Below are 14374 nucleotides of genomic sequence, written 5' to 3'. Positions count from 1 at the left end.
CAGTAAGAGCCCAGATCAGATTGTGCTGGCATACATTTGGGTTTCAGACTTCTTGTCCTTCATAGCCTTACTGCAACTGTGGGTCCTGCTGTGCTATCACTGTGTGAGTCCATAGGTTAATTCAACATTGCCACCATTTGAGTGCCTTTGCCAGACATTTCACTGTGGTTTTCTACAGCTGACTTGCTGTGTGGGTGTGAGGGGTGGTTATGGGACCCCCACCATTACATCCAACCATGTGACCTATGACCCCCCCCCACTTAGCTGTCCTAACACCTATACTGCAGTGGGATTTGCCACCTTGGGTACTACTGCATAGTGTGTGGAGGCCAGTTTTCACCAGACATTTCCTGGTGGCCCACATAGCACTCAATTCTGGGCTGCTATCCCAGTAGGCCACCATATTCCCTTGCATGCATGCAGCATTACCATAGATATGTTAGCAGAATATGCTATTCCATTCATTTATTGTTAAGAAGACTGACTTACCTTGTGCTTGTGGCAGTTATGAGGATGGTGCTTGAGGGCCACCTATGTTGGATGCACACAGTACACTGCCTGTACATGGTAAGTTACAGGTAATGTGATGTGTGTATCATCCATGTTACTGTGTGTACAAGTCAGAGAGAGAGGTGTCAGCCCTGGGGTCCCTACAGTGTCAGTGTGTGTGTGCTATGCATTGCCTCTTTGTCAAGGCATGAGCATATTGGGCACACCTCTGTCTGCCTATGGGAGCAGGCTCTGAGGCCTCCTCTTGTGAGTCCCTCTGTGCCTGTGGGGACCGTGGCAATGGTGGTGGGCTGTGTGGCCCTTCCCTGTGCTGTCATCCATCTACACAGACAGAATGAGGAGTAGCACCATCCTTAACCCATCCACATGGAAGATGGCCCATGTCATCCCTCTACACAGACATGAATTTGGCGTACACCATCCACACTCTTACAACATGGAAGATGACTGGTGTCATCCCTCTACACAGACATGAATAAGGAATAATACCATCCACACCCCATCCACATTTAAGATGACCAATGTCATCCCTCTACACAAACATGAATGAGGAGTAGCACCATCCACACCCCATCCACATTGAAGATGACCAATGTCATCCCTCTACACAGACATGAATGGGGAGTAGCACCATCCACATGCCATCCTCATTGAAGATGACCAATGTCATCCCTCAACACAGACAGGAATGAGGAATAGTACCATCCACGCTCCATCCACATTGAAGATGGCCAATGTCATCCCCCTACACAGACATGAATGAGGAATAGTACCATCCACACCCCATCCACATGGAAGATGGCCAATGTCATCCCTCTACACAGACATGAATGAGGATTGCCACCATCCTTACCCCATCCACATGGAAGATGACCAATGTCATCCCTCTACACAGACATGAATGAGGAGTAACACAATCCATGCACCATCCACATGGAAGATGGCCAATGACATCCCCCTACACAGATATGAATGAGGAGTAGAACCAACCACACCCCATCCACATGGAAGATGGCCAATGTCACCCCTCTGCACCGACATGAATGAGGAGTAGCAGCATCCACACCCCATCCACATGGAAGATGGCCATGTCATCCCTCTGCCCAGACATGAATGAGGAGTAGCACCATCCACATCCCATCCACATGGAAGATGACCAATGTCATTCCTCTACACAGACATGAATGACGATAGCACCATCCACACCCCATCCACATGGAAGATGGACAATGTCATCCCCCTACACAGACATGAATGAGGAGTAGAACCAACCACACCCCATCCACATTGAAGATGGCCAATGACATCCCTCTACACAGACATGAATGAGGAGTACCACCATCCACACCCCATCCACATTGAAGATGGCCAATGTCATCACTCTACACAGACATGAATGAGGAGTAGCACCATCCACACCCCATCCACATGGAAGATGTCCAATGTCATCCCTCTACACAGACATGAATAAGGAGTAGGACCATCCACACCCTGTCCACATTGGAGATGACCAATGTCATCCTCTAGACAGACATGAATGAAGAGTAGCACCATCCACACCCCATCCACATTGTAGATGGCCAATGTCATCACTCTACACAGACATGAATGAGGAGTAGCACCATCCACACCCCATCCACATGGAAGATGACCAATGCCATCCCTCAACGTAGTCATGAATGAGCACTAGCACCATCCACACCCCATCCACACTGAAGATGGCCAATGTCATCCCACTGCACAGACATGAATGAGGAGTAGCACCATCCACACTCCATCCACATTGAAGATGACCAATGTCATCCCCCTACACAGACATGAATGAGGATGTGCACCATCCACACCCCATCCACATGGAAGATAACCAATGCAATCCCCCTACACAGACATGAATGAAGAGTAGCACCATCCTCACCCCATCCACATTGAAGATGACCATTGTCAACCCCCTAGACAGACATGGATGAGGAGTAGCACCATCCACACCCCATCCACATGGAAGATGACCAATGTCATCCCTCTACGTAGACATGAATGAGGAGGTGCACCATCCACACCCCATCTAAATTTAAGATGACCAATGTCATCCTTCTACACAGGCATGAATGAGGAGTGCACCATCCACACCCCATCCACATTGAAGATGACCAATGTCATCCCTCAACACAGACATGAATGAGGAGTAGCACCATCCACACCCCATCCACATGGAAGATGGTCAGTGTCATCCCTCTACACAGACATGAATGAGTAGTAGCACCAACCACACCCCATCCACATGGAAGATGGCCAGTGTCATCCCTCTACACAGACATGAATGAGTAGTAGCACCATCCACACATCATCAACGTCGAAGATGGCCAATGTCATCCACCTACACAGACATACATCAGGAGTAGCACCATCCACACCCAATCCACATGGAAGATGACCAATGTCATCCCTCTACACAGACATGAATGAGGAGTAACACCATCAACACCCCATCCACATGGAAGATGGCCAATGTCATCCCTCTACACAGACATGAATGAGGAGTAGCACCATCCACACCCCATCCACATAGAAGATAGCCAATGTCATCCCTCTACACAGACATGAATGAGGAGTAACACCATCCACACCCCATCCACATTGATGATGTCCAATGTCATCCCTCTACACAGACATGAATGAGGAGTAACACCATCCATGCCCCGTCCACATGGAAGATGTCCAATGTCATCCCTCTACACAGACATAAATTAGGAGTAGCACCATCAACACCACATCCACGTGGAAGATGACCAATGTCATCCCTCTACACAGACATGAATGAGGAGTAGCAGCATCCACACCCCATCCACATGGAAGATGGCCAATGTCATCCCTATACACAGACATGAATAAGGAATAGCACCATCCACACCCCATCCACATTGAAGATGGCCAATGTCATCCCACTACAGAGACATGAATGAGGAGAAGCAGCATCCACTCCCCACCCACAGGGAAGATGGCCAATGTCATCCCTCTAAACAGACATGAATAAGGAGTAGCACCATCCACACCACATCCACATGGAAGATGGCTAATGAAAGATGGCTGCTTTAGCGCGGCTTTGCGTGATTTTGTGCATAGCGCGGCATCTAGCAGCACCACTTAATTGGGTTTAAGCCATTCTCAGTTCCACAAAGTCTGCTCTTCACTTTTTCCCGTAGAACTGATCTAGTTCTCATAATAAACACCGTATTCCTACACTAAATCCTGGCACTTGCACACTAAAGCAATTATATAAGTCAGCACTAAAAAATTAAAAGCACTACACCCTCACAAACTCCCCATGAGTACCTTGTTCCCCATTGGCCGTTTTTTTTCAATTATAAAGGAATTCCCAATACTATTCTAGCATGTCCAAAGGTCAGTTGTCAATCTCCTCTCCAGTCCAGCTGGTGAACCTGGGAATCTTGAGGCAATGTTACAACTGCCTCATGTACACAGACAACCCTCTCCTCCTCCCAACAAATTCCAACACATGTGAGAGATGCAACCATATAGCCAAACTGGTGGCTAAGCTCTCTCAACTCAGTACTGGCGAAACCAGTCAGGAGGAGAAGGAAACCACACTCACTACAATTCCAGTCTCACATAGACCTGCCACGACAGTGAACCAAACACATAAACACACAACAACTTACTCGGAGGCTCTAAATAAAAATCTGCCTAAGCAGCAGAGACCTCCAAAGCAGATACCCAAGCAACCGCTACCATAAAAACAAAACACATGCAACACATAGCTCACAAAGCCAGTGTGCCGAACAGTCACAACCCTTAAGGCTAAACAACACATCTGATACACTTGTAATAGGTGACTCTATCGTCAGGCACACTGACGTCCCGCTCACCAGGCTGAACAAGGAGAAGGTCACGGTGAGCTGCCTGTCGGGCTCTAGAATCCGTCACATAACACAAGCACTCAGGTCACTCCAAGGCAAGTACAAAAATGACTCAGTCATTGTCCATGCTGGTGTGAATGACCTGAGACGTACCTCCCTGGACTACATGAAAAGAGACATAGAGGAGCTCTCTGAGCATGTAGCCCAGGCCGGTATGACCCTGACCTTGAGTAGCATCTTACCCTCACCAAGAATGATGCCACAATATGAAGACAAGATGATCAATTTCAACAATTGGCTTAAGTATTGGTGTCATTCAAAGGGGATCCAATGCCTATCAGCCTGGGATGACATGCTCGACAAGCCACGATGCTTCACTAGGGTGGCTTGCACCTGTCACCCCTGGGCTTTCAGATATTGGCAAAGGCTCTTGCCACCCCACATAGTGCCTTTTTTTTTAGGCAAGGCTCAAAAGACAATCCCACCACCATATGTATCACAAGGGATAAGAAACTAAGAGTAATGCTACTCAACGCCAGAACTCTAAACCTCAAGATGCATGCACTCGAAGCTCTCCTTAGCATGGAGAACATCGATATCTGTGCAGTAATAGAAACCTGGCTCAAGGCTCCCGAGAGCACCTCAGCACTACCAGGTTATACCTCATACCATGTTTTTCACCCCCAAAACTTGGACCAAACCACAAAAGGAGGGGGAGTATGAATATTCATCAAAGATACCCACACCTTCAGGTTGGTGGCACAGCACGAAGCATCAGAGACTATCCATATGCAACTAACAGTGGGTAAAACTGCCTTCCAGTTTATAGCCTGCTACAGACCACCCTCCCAAACCGAGGAACCCCACTCGGCCTTCCTGAGAACACTGGAAAATATGAAGGTCTCTCCAAACACCATTATATTTGGTGACTTCAACTACCCAAACATAGACTGGGAGCATTACTCTAGCTCCAACACCCTAGCTCAAAGGTTCCTAGAATTTATAAACTCAAATGCTATGGAACAACTTGTTACCACTCCCACAAGAGGGGAAAACATACTGGACCTGATCATCACCAACATGGGGACTCTATGCTCCAGACCAGAAGTGTACCCCTCACTGGTAAGATCGGACTATAAACTAATGTCACTGCATATTCACATCCCGACCCCAGCCCCTGTCCAGAATACCACAGTGAAAAATATCTCTAAAGCAAATTTCACACTCCTCAAAACCGAGGTGGAATCCTTCAAAGCCCCTGGGCCTGTGGAAAATACGGCCCAGACCGCAGAATCCTTTATAAACGCATTCTATGAACACCTTCAGAAAAGCATGGATCATGCAATCCCAAATAAAACCAAGACCCAGTCCTCCAAAGCCAGGCATCCTGTCTGGTGGACCCCAGCCATAAACAAACTATACAATAGAAGGAGGAAGCTACTACTTGATAGAGCAAAATCTCAAAAAGGGAAGGCATCTCTGATCAATATTAGCAAAAAACTACGGGCACTCATAAAATCGTCTAAGGTCAGCTTCGAGAGAAAAATTGCACAGGATACTACGGATAACCACAAGGCGTTCTTTAGTTATGTTAGGAACCTGGGTGGGAATTCCCAGATATGCTCAGAATTAGTCCAAAATGACAAAAAATACACCGAACCCACAGACATTGCCAACATCCTAGCTGACAGGTTCAGCGCAAACTTCTCCCTCCTTTCCCACCAAAAGGGTAAATATCTATCCCAGCAGAGTGCTGCCCCCATGACATCTCAGATGCTCAGGTAAGAGCCGCCTTCTCCAAAGTAAAAAACACAGCATCAATGGGACCGGACGGTGTCCCGGGCTGTGTCCTAAATGAGCTCCAAGAAGAACTTAACCCAAACATAAAACTACTGTTCAATCTCAGCCTTACTACAGGATATGTACCCAAAGAGTGGCATACAGCAACAGTGGTACCTCTCCACAAAGGTGGTGCCTCAACAGATCCTGGAATCTATCGCCCCATAAGCCTGACTAACTTGGTCTGCAAAGCTATGGAAAGGATCATCATGGACCTCATAAATAAAGATATTAGGGACCTACAGACACTGGATCCTACCCAGTTCGGCTTTGTTAAGGGCAGATCCTGCCTCTTAAACCTGGTTGATTTCTTTGAAACAGTCACCAAGGCAATTAACGAAGGGAAGGTGGTCCACACAGCCTACCTGGACCTCACAAAAGCCTTTAATACAATACCCCACTCAGGCATTATAGATAAGCTCACCAGCTTAAATATAAACCCCTATGTCACTAGATGGGTAGCAAACTGGCTCAAGGACAGAACCCACATGGTTAAAATTGCTGGAGCCATGTCAGACTCCAAACCAGTTACAAGTGGCGTCCCACAAGGCTCGGTCCTGGGACCTCTCCTGTTCGGTATATATTTCTCGAAGGTACAGGCCAACACGGAAGGCCTGTGGCTGTCCAAGTTCACAGAAGACTGCAAACTGCGCACCATAATTGACTCTCCAGCCAACAAAAGCATCCTACTAAAGGACCTCATAGAAACAGACAACTGGTGCCAGAGCCATGGCCTCAAGCTAAATGCCAAAAATTGTATAGTCATCCCCTTTGGCAAAAACAAAGTGCCCACAAATTACCACATAGGTGGTAATCCACTAAGTACGGAAGAAGTAATTAGGGACCTGGGGACCCAAGTTGATAGCAATCTCTCATTTGACAACCACGTGGCCAAAGTGGATAGAAAAACATTTTATATCGCCCACCTAATCATGAAGGGATTCACATCTAGATCAGGGGAGGTAATTGTGTCTCTTTACTCATCCTTCATCAATTCCATAATTGAGTACAATGCCCCTTTTGGGATGTACCTTACCAGACACCTGCAGCAACTGGAAAGACCCCAAAAGTACCTCACCAAGAGGATCTAAGGGCTCAAACAGATGCCATATGCTGCCCGGTTAAAGAAACTCCAACTCTACTCAGTGGCATACTGCCTGCTCAGAGGCGATCTGTGCCTAATGTATAAAGCCATGTCCAACCCAGAATTAATGGACATGCTGCACCTCAGAAAATCTAAATCCCTTCGAGCTACGTGCTCAAGAGACTTGAACCTCAGCACTGAACTAAATAGGACATGCTGGAGGGACAGATTCATAACCCAGAGGCACCGTTCACTCTGGAATAAAATCCCAGTCCAGGTTAGGCAGAGTCCATCATTGACTCTCTTCAAGAAGAATCGTAATGAGTGGATGGGAGATCATAGGTTTACCCCGGGTATCACCTCTGTGTCACTGTTAGACAAACGCAGAGTATACTAACCTCAAAAAAGGGCATTGCAAAACTCATTTAAAATGGGTGGCGAAAGCCAAACACACTCTGGCTAGGCTTATAAATGCCCTAGGGCAGATAGCCTAGTATGAACCTATGAACTATGAACCTATGAATCTATCCCTCTACACATACATGACTGAGTAGTAGCACCATCCAAACCCCGTCCACATGGAAGATGGCCAATGTCATCCCTCTACATAGACATGAATGGGGAGTAGCACCATCCACACCCCATCCACATGGAAGATGTCCCATGTCATCCCTCTACACAGACATGAATAAGTAGTAGGACCATCCACACCCTGTCCACATTGGAGATGGTGAATGTCATCCCACTGCACAGACATGAATGAGGAGTAGCACCATCCACACTCCATCCACATTGAAGATGACCAATGTCATCCCCCTACACAGACATGAATGAGGATGTGCACCATCCACACCCCATCCACATGGAAGATGACCAATGCAATCCCCCTACACAGACATGAATGAGGAGTAGCATCATCCACACCCCATCCACATGGAAGTTGACCATTGTCAACCCCCTACACAGACATGAATGAGGAGTAGCACCATCCACACCCCATCCGCATGGAAGATGACCAATGTCATCCCTCTACACAGACATGAATGAGGAGGTGCACCATAAACACTGCATCCAAATTTAAGATGACCAATGTCATCCCTCTACACAGACATGAATGAGGAGTAACACCATGCACACCCCATCCACATTGAAGATGACCAATGTAATCCCTCAACACAGACATGAATGAGGAGTAGCACCATCCACACCCCATCCACATGGAAGATGGCCAGTGTCATCCCTCTACACAGACATGAATGAGTAGTAGCACCAACCACACCCCATCCACATGGAAGATGGCCAGTGTCATCCCTCTACACAGACATGAATGAGTAGTAGCACCATCCACACCTCATCAACGTCGAAGATGGCCAATGTCATCCACCTACACAGACATACATCAGGAGTAGCACCATCCACACCCAATCCACATGGAAGATGACCAATGTCATCCCTCTACACAGACATGAATGAGGAGTAACAATATCAACACCCCATCCACATGGAAGATAGCCAATGTCATCCCTCTACACAGACATGAATGAGGAGTAGCACCATCCACACCCCATCCACATGGAAGATGGCCAATGTCATCCCTCTACACAGACATGAATGAGGAGTAACACCATCCACACCCCATCCACATTGATGATGTCCAATGTCATCCCTCTACACAGACATGAATGAGGAGTAACACCATCCATGCCCCGTCCACATGGAAGATGTCCAATGTCATCCCTCTACACAGACATGAATGAGGAGTAGCACCATCCACACCACATCCATGTGGAAGATGACCAATGTCATCCCTCTACACAGACATGAATGAGGAGTAACACCATCCACACCCCATCCACATTGAAGATGGCCAATGTCATCCCACTACACAGACATAAATAAGGAATAGCACCATCCACACCCCATCCACATTGAAGATGGCCAATGTCATCCCACTACAGAGACATAAATGAGGAGAAGCAGCATCCACTCCCCACCCACAGTGAAGATGGCCAATGTCATCCTTCTACACAGACATGAATGAGGAGTAGCACCATCCACACCCCATCCACATTGAAGATGGCTAATGAAAGATGGCTGCTTTAGCGCGGCTCTGCGTGATTTTGTGCATAGCGTGGCATCTAGCAGCACCACTTAATTGGGTTTAAGCCATTCTCAGTTCCACAAAGTCTGCTCTTCACTTTTTCCCGTAGAACTGATCTTGTTCTCATAATAAACACCCTATTCCTACACTAAATCCTGGCACTTGCTCACTAAAGCAATTATATAAGTCAGCACTAAAAAATTAAAAGCACTACACCCTCACAAACTCCCCATGAGTACCTTGTTCCCCATTGGCCGTTTTTTTTCAATTATAAAGGAATTCCCAATACTATTCTAGCATGTCCAAAGGTCAGTTGTCAATCTCCTTTCCGGTCCAGCTGGTGAACCTGGGAATCTTGAGGCAATGTTACAACTGCCTCATGTACACAGACAACCCTCTCCTCCTCCCAACAAATTCCAACACATGTGAGAGATGCAACCATATAGCCAAACTGGTGGCTGAGCTCTCTCAACTCAGTACTGGCGAAACCAGTCAGGAGAAGGAAACCACACTCACTACAATTCCAGTCTCACATAGACCTGCCACGACAGTGAACCAAACACATAAACACACAGAAACTTACTCGGAGGCTCTAAATAAAAATCTGCCCAAGCAGCAGAGACCTCCAAAGCAGACACCCAAGCAACCGCTACCCCAAAACCAAACACGTGCAACACATAGCTCACAAAGCCAGTGTGGTGAACAGTGACGACCCTTAAGGCTAAACAACACATCTAATACACTTGTAATAGGTGACTCTATAGTCAGGCACACTGACGTCCCGCTCACCAGGCTGAACAAGGAGAAGGTCACGGTGAGCTGCCTGTTGGGCTCTAGAATCCGTCACATAACACAAGCACTCAGGTCACTCCAAGGCAAGTACAAAAATGACTCAGTCATTGTCCATGCTGGTGTGAATGACCTGAGACATACCTCCCTGGACTACATGAAAAGAGACATAGAGGAGCTCTCTGAGCATGTAGCCCAGGCCGGTATGACCCTGACCTTGAGTAGCATCTTACCCTCACCAAGAATGATGCCACAATATGAAGACAAGATGATCAATTTCAACAATTGGCTTAAGTATTGGTGTCATTCAAAGGGGATCCAATGCCTATCAGCCTGGGATGACATGCTCGACAAGCCACGATGCTTCACTAGGGTGGCTTGCACCTGTCACCCCTGGGCTTTCAGATATTGGCAAAGGCTCTTGCCACCCCACATAGTGCCTTTTTTAGGCAAGGCTCAAAAGACAATCCCACCACCATATGTATCACAAGGGATAAGAAACTAAGAGTAATGCTACTCAACGCCAGAACTCTAAACCTCAAGATGCATGCACTCGAAGCTCTCCTTAGCATGGAGAACATCGATATCTGTGCAGTAATAGAAACCTGGTTCAAGGCTCCCAAGAGCACCCCAGCACTACCAGGTTATACCTCATACCATGTTTTTCACCCCAAAACTTGGACCGAACCACAAAAGGAGGGGGAGTATGAATATTCATCAAAGATACCCACAACTCCAGGTTGGTGGCACAGCACGAAGCATCAGAGACTATCCATGTGCAACTAACAGTAGGTAAAACTGCCTTTCAGTTTATAGCCTGCTACAGACCACACTCCCAAACCACGGAACCTCACTCGGCCTTCCTGAGAACACTGGAAAATATGAAGGTCTCTCCAAACACCATTATAGTTGGCGACTTCAACTACCCAAACATAGACTGGGAGCATTACTCTAGCTCCAACACCTTAGCCCAAAGGTTCCTAGAATTTATAAACTCAAATGCTATGGAACAACTTATTACCACTCCCACAAGATGGGAAAACATACTGGACCTGATCATCACCAACATGGGGACTCTATGCTCCAGACCTGAAGTGTACCCCTCACTGGTAAGATCGGACCATAAACTAATGTCACTGCATATTCACATCCCGACCCCAGCCCCTGTCCAGAATACCACCGTGAAAAACATCTCTAAAGCAAATTTCACACTCCTCAAAACAGAGGTGGAATCCTTCAAAGCCCCTGGGCCTGTGGAAAATACGGCCCAGTCCGCAGAATCCTTTATAAACGCATTCTATGAACACCTTCAGAAAAGCATGGATCATGCAATCCCAAATAAAACCAAGACCCAATCCTCCAAAGCCAGGCATCCTGTCTGGTGGACCCCAGCCATAAACAAACTATACAATAGAAGGAGGAAGCTACTACATGATAGAGCAAAATCTCAAAAAGGGAAGGCATCTCTGATCAATATTAGCAAAAAACTACGGGCGCTCATAAAATCGTCTAAGGTCAGCTTTGAGAGAAAAATTGCACAGGATACTATGGATAACCACAAGGCTTCCTTTAGTTATGTTAGGAACCTGGGTGGGAATTCCCAGATATGATCAGAATTAGTCCAAAATGACAAAAAATATACCGAACCCACAGACATTGCCAACATCCTAGCTGACAGGTTCAGTGCAAACTTCTCCCCCCTTTCCCACCAAAAGGGTAAATATCTATCCCAGCAGAGTGCTGCCCCCCTGACATCTCAGATGCTCAGGTAAGAGCCGCCTTCTCCAAAGTAAAAAACACAGCATCAATGGGACCGGACGGTGTCCCGGGCTGTGTCCTAAATGAGCTCCAAGAAGAACTTAACCCAAACATAAAACTACTGTTCAATCTCAGCCTTACTACAGGATATGTACCCAAAGAGTGGCATACAGCAACAGTGGTACCTCTCCACAAAGGTGGTGCCTCAACAGATCCTGGAATCTATCGCCCCATAAGCCTGACTAACTTGGTCTGCAAAGCTATGGAAAGGATCATCATCATGGACCTCGTAAATAAAGATATTGGGGACCTACAGACACTGGATCCTACCCAGTTCGGCTTTGTTAAGGGCAGATCCTGCCTCTTAAACCTGGTTGATTTCTTTGAAACAGTCACCAAGGCAATTAACGAAGGGAAGGTGGTCCACACAGCCTACCTGGACCTCACAAAAGCCTTTAATACAATACCCCACTCAGGCATTATAGATAAGCTCAGTAGCTTAAATATAAACCCCTATGTCACTAGATGGGTAGCAAACTGGCTCAAGGACAGAACCCACATGGTTAAAATTGCTGGAGCCATGTCAGACTCCAAACCAGTTACAAGTGGTGTCCCACAAGGCTCAGTCCTGGGACCTCTCCTGTTCCTTATATATTTCTCGAAGGTACAGGCCAACACGGAAGGCCTGTGGCTGTCCAAGTTCACAGAAGACTGCAAACTGGGCACCATAATCGACTCTCCAGCCAACAAAAGCATCCTACTAAAGGACCTCATAGAAACAGACAACTGGTGCCAGAGCCATGGCCTCAAGCTAAATGCCAAAAATTGTATAGTCATCCCCTTTGGCAAAAACAAAGTGCCCACAAATTACCACATAGGTGGTAATCCACTAAGTACGGAAGAAGTAATTAGGGACCTGGGGACCCAAGTTGATAGCAATCTCTCATTTGACAACCACGTGGCCAAAGTGGTTAGAAAAACATTTTATATCGCCCACCTAATCATGAAGGGATTCACATCTAGATCAGGGGAGGTAATTGTGCCTCTTTACTCATCCTTCATCTATTCCATAATTGAGTACAATGCCCCTTTTGGGATGTACCTTACCAGACACCTGCAGCAACTGGAAAGACCCCAAAAGTACCTCACCAAGAGGATCTAAGGGCTCAAACAGATGCCATATGCTGCCCGGTTAAAGAAACTCCATCTCTACTCAGTGGCATACTGCCTGCTCAGAGGCGATCTGTGCCTGATGTATAAATCCATGTCCAACCCAGAATTAATGGACATGCTGCACCTCAGAAAATCTAAATCCCTTCGAGCTACGTGCTCGAGAGACTTGAACCTCAGCACTGAACTAAATAGGACATGCTGGAGGGACAGATTCATAACCCAGAGGCACCCTTCACTCTGGAATAAAATCCCAGTCCAGGTTAGGCAGAGTCCGTCATTGACTCTCTTCAAGAGGAATCGTAATAAGTGGATGGGAGATCATAGGTTTACTCCGGGTATCACCTCTGTGTCACTGTTAGACAAACGCAGAGTATACTAACCTCAAAAAAGGGCATTGCAAAACTCATTTAAAATGGGTGGCGAAAGCCAAACACACTCTGGCTAGGCTTATAAATGCCCTAGGGCAGATAGCCTAGTATGAACCTATGAATTATGAACCTATGAATCTATCCCTCTACACAGACATGACTGAGTAGTAGCACCATCCAAACCCCGTCCACATGGAAGATGGTCAATGTCATCCCTCTACATAGACATGAATGTGGAGTAGCACCATCCACACCCCATCGACATGGAAGATGACCAATGCCATCCCTCTACACAGACATGAATGAGGATATCATCATCTGCACTGCATCCACATTGAAATGGCCAATGTCATTCTCTAGACAGACATGAATGAAGAGTAGTACCATCCACACCCCATCCACATGGAAGAAGGCCAGTGTCATCCATCTACACAGACATGAATGAGGAGTTACACTATCCACACCCCATCCACATGGAAGATGACCAATGTCATCCCTCAACACAGACATGAATGAGGAGTACACCATCCACACCCCATCCACATGGAAGATGGCCAATGTCATCCCTCTACACAGACATGAATGAGGAGTACACCATCCACACCCCATCCACATGGAAGATGGCCAATGTCATCCCTCTACACAGACATGAATGAGGAGTACACCATCCACACCCCATCCACATTGTAGATGGTCAATGTCATCACTCTACACAGACATGAATGAGGAGCAGCACCATCCACACCGCATCCACATTGTAGATGGCCAATGTCATCACTCTACACAGACATGAATGAGGATTGCCACCATCCTCACCTCATCCACATGGAAGATGGCCACTGTCATCCCTCTAAACAGATATGGATAGGGGGTAGCA

The sequence above is a fragment of the Protopterus annectens genome, chromosome 3.part1 (assembly GCF_019279795.1).
Source record: "Protopterus annectens isolate FY-2018-M chromosome 3.part1, PAN1.0, whole genome shotgun sequence".
In the NCBI taxonomy this organism is placed as follows: domain Eukaryota; kingdom Metazoa; phylum Chordata; order Ceratodontiformes; family Protopteridae; genus Protopterus; species Protopterus annectens.
This window is presented reverse-complemented; position numbering follows the sequence as displayed.